A 4,493-nucleotide genomic window follows, 5' to 3' on the forward strand; every position below is an offset into this window, starting at 1 on the left:
ATAGATAGATAGATAGATAGATAGATAGATAGATAGATAGATAGATAGATAGATAGATAGATAGATAGATAGATAGATAGATAGATAGAAAGATATGTTTTGGATTTTTCTAAATTTTGAAATTATTTAGAAAAATCAAAGATAGATAGATAGATAGACTAGAAAAGCCAAAACATGTGAGAGACATGTTAAATATCGTTAGCCTCATAGCATAATTGCCTAAGTCATTTTTTGGTCAAATTGAGATATTTGCCTAACTTTACTCTCCTATCACTTCTGCATCATCCTGTCTTTCTACCTCTGTCATTGGCCAATCACATCTGGTTGAATGTACTGTTAAAAAATCAATAATAAATACCAATGTCATTTCTAAAAATTTTGTTTTTTCCCATTTCCCAAAAACATGAAAATATGACTTAGGCAAGTATGCTATGAGGCTAACGATATGATACTGATATAAATTCCAAGCAACCATTTACATGTGATTCACTTGTAAAGGATATCACTGTTTTCTCTACAGTCATTTTTATTTAACTGTACATCAATCAACAACTGCCAAAACAAGCTTATTACACATAAACATGTGTAAAACATACATGCATACATTGAAATAAGCTGTTCTAAACTGAATTACATCACACAGGCCTGTCCTATAGATGCACACAGGGCATCACATTGCATGTGTCATATCACAGGAGTTTATCGTGTCCTACCTCTTGTCTGGTGGAGCAGTGCTGCAGGTGTGCTGGTGGAGTAGACTGACAGCGAGTGCTGCCCTTTCAATCCTTTTTGTTCCTGTTTGCTCCTCCCTGATCTTTGGACTTTTTACTGCCTCTTAGATGGCGAGGGAAATTTTATGCGACGCTCTCTGACACGAACCTCGTCGTCTTACTGGAAGGAGGCTACATGGTCACGGAGACAGGGATTTTTACAACAGCAATAACTGGATATCACTGGCAGTGACGCACACACTGTTATTCGAGTGGAGTTACCGTAGTTTATACATACGCACTAGAAGCAGAGATATATAAACTTAAATTACTGTATAAAGAATCATTAAAATACTGTGTTTAAAGATTCATAAAATAATGAAAAGGAGAAACAAAAGCAAGGCAATTTTTAGAATTAACCTTCACAAATTCTATACAATTTTAATGAATGTACAAGTTAATTTAAATAAACTTTAATTCCAGCAGTAAAAGTCTTTGGCTAGGCACTCATAATACAAAGGATTATTCATTGTGGTTATCATATCTGGTTTCTAACATAAGAACAGATTTGGAGTTTGTGCATTTCTTGCATCAGATAAAAGGCCTTTCAGACTCCTGTTTCAACTGATGTTCATGTAAATACACTAATTGCAACTTTCTGCTTTCGTTGCATTTTATGCTTTCACTTCTTTTTCTCATTTTTTAGTAGGTTTTGCTTGTGTAACTAACATCCATCCATCCATTATCTAAACACCGCCTACTCCTCACTAGGGTCACAGGGGGTTGGAGTCTATCCCATCTGACTTAGGGTGAAGGCAGGGGACACCCTGGACAGGTCACCAGTCTATCACAGGGCTACACTTAGAGACAGACAACCAAGCACACTCACATTCAATCACCAATTAACCTCAACATGTTTTTGGACTGTGTGGGAGGAAGCCGGACAACCCGGAAAGAACCCACGCTGCACGGGGAGAACATGCAAACTCCACGCAGAAAGATCCCGGGTGTCCTCACCGGGACTCGAACCGGCAACCATCTTACTGAGAGGCAACAGTGCCAACCATCTTGCAGCCCTATAGGTGACCAAGGATACTTAAACTTTAAATCCACTTAATCTTTGTTTCTTTCTGCTTTTCCCCCTTTCTATTAGATTTAGACTCATTTAAAATCTTAATTGAAGCGACCCGACTCTTCGAATAGAAGATCCTGCCATTATAGTGTCTGTTTGGAAATGTAATAGAAAAAAAAGTTTGCAAAAAGAAAGAGAAATCGTGCCGGGTGTCCTCATCGGGACGTGAACCAGCGACCTTCTTGCTGCGAGGCAACCGTGCTAACCACCAAGCCACCCGTAGCAGCCCGTAATTAACATTAACTATGCTTTTTTTTTTTTCTTGTTCACCAAATATTTCCAGCTCAGCAAAGGTCAAATAAAACAGAAACCCCTCTGGTTGCACATGTATGAAAATGCAAACTACATATTTACAAAAAAGGCAGAAAAATGCAAGAAAATCAAGAAAAATCACAACAGGGCAACCAAATTTAAAAAAAGAAAGAAAAAAAAAAGAGTCTGCACTTACTCCCTAAATTTCCTCCTTCATTACATATGATGGATATTGCATAACTTCCCGAAATGTATCATCACTCCTCTGCCCTGACCTGCAGTCACCAGTGTAATAGGCCATAAATGTATCACAGTGCACTAGATAGTATCTGTTGTATCTTCCTTCCCACTGTTGCACACTGCTTGCGGACTGCTGAAGCTTATAGGGAATCCAAATGTTTTGGATTGTTGGGTGTTTCTGTCTCTGCCTTTGTTAAGCGCGATAAGATGACTTGCTGTTGTAAATATGCGCTATACAAATAAAATTGAATTGAAAAAAATTGCCCCGAAAACTGCAGTAATGTTAACGTTTAAGCCTGCCACAGTTCCTGCCAACACTTCTAGTAGGTATAGATACGTTTAAAATAGAATCGAAGACAAAATATAAAAATAAAATAAAAATTGAAGGTTAGTGCAAGACGTTAATGAAGATTTTAATTGAAGTTATCTTATTTAAAGAGAAAATATGTAGTATTTATCTCAGTATCAGTATTTGAAAAGTATTTCTGTGAGTCAGATCATTTACACTGGACTGAACGTTTACCAAAATCATCATATTGATCTTTTCATATTGCATTGCTTACTTATTTGGATCCTCACAGCTGAGGTGCTGCGCTTCACGTGTTCATGTATGAGGAGAACCACTAAAAGCCTGAAGTCCATGGGGTGTTTTTGTTTGTTTTTGAAAATGTATTTTGTCTCCAGTCTCTTGGTTAAACATCTATAGTTTGTGGATTATACAAAATACCTTTGTCTGTGTATTGCTTACCAAATTGTCTCATAGTTTACAATTTAATGAGGCATCATGGGTTTAAAATCTAACGATATAAATCTAAATAACAGTGTACAAGCAACACCATGGAACAATGCAAGTGAAAAAGAAAAGTAGTGTGACAAAGTTCATCCAGATTCTGTACAGTCCTTAATAACAATCAGAACTTGAAGCTTTTCGAAGGCTAAACCACTTTGAATTTCCAATACTCTGCCTCACCAGAAAACGTCACAAAAGACAGATAGTTCTTGTGTTACTTTTCAACTGCGTCTACTTTAATTCTAAAGCATTCGGTCCACCAACGTGCAAGGTTTGCTATACCCTTGTGGAAGACGGTCACATCTTGAGCTTAGCGATGTTCCTCAACGCCACAGACGAGTGTGAAAAAAATGCTTAAAGTTGCCTTTTACATCCATCTTCCTTTTGTTTCTGAGTGTTGAATAACGGCCATAAAAGCATTGCTGTAGGATACTATGGGATCAGATATGATATAACAACATAACACATAAAATGCCATCACGTCATCATTTTATCATCTTACACATTATAAAGTTTTCTGCTGGAAACTTGGTTGAAGGTTAGTTGTACAGGAGTTACGGGAAAATGAAGCTGGCGATGGACAGATGGATGAATGCAGGTGTTGTACCTCAGCATCGTGGAACTGTGCTGGAAGCCAAGGCTCTTGATTTGCCAGTCGACTTACGTTCCGACTGTCACGTATAGTCACGAGCTCTGGGAAGTGACACAAAGAATGAGATACAAGTGGCTGTAATGGGTTTCCCCCCCTTGGGTGGCTCAGACATCCAGAGGGAGCTCGGACTAGAGTTGCCACTCCTTCACATTGAAAGGAGCCAGAAGAGGTAGTTCAGGCATCTGATTAGGATTCTGCCTTCCTATGAAGATTTTCCAGGCATGTACAAAACCCAGAACTTACTGGAGGGATTATGTATCTCATCTGGCCTGAGAACGCCTCGGGATCCTCCAGCTGGAAAGCATTTCTGGGGCTCATCCTGCTGCCATGTGACCCAGCCCCAAAAGAGCAGAAACAAATGGAAAAGATTTGTTTCAATTTTTTTGTCATTAGCTTATGAATTTTTGAGCTAGTGTTTTTTTTTTTTTTTGTGAGGCCACAGTGACCTTTAACTTTAAAATACGAGGGCCTCAACTTTTACACTTGACTGAATGTACAAGTGGTTTGGGCACATATACACCATTTGGAGCAGATTCCCAGCTCATTTGCTGCATGTCACCTCCCCCTCCTATCCCCTGCATCGCCTGCGTCTCTCTCCTGACACCGTCTTATCAAAGGGCGGTTAGATGTTTTCATTGTGACTGTAATTATAACGCATTATCTGTGTAGCCGTGGCAGAAGAGAGGGCATTGTTTAACCAACCCACTTACATAATGA

Source organism: Stegastes partitus, unplaced genomic scaffold (genome assembly GCF_000690725.1).
Source record: "Stegastes partitus isolate 25-593 unplaced genomic scaffold, Stegastes_partitus-1.0.2 Scaffold287, whole genome shotgun sequence".
Lineage (NCBI taxonomy): Eukaryota > Metazoa > Chordata > Actinopteri > Pomacentridae > Stegastes > Stegastes partitus.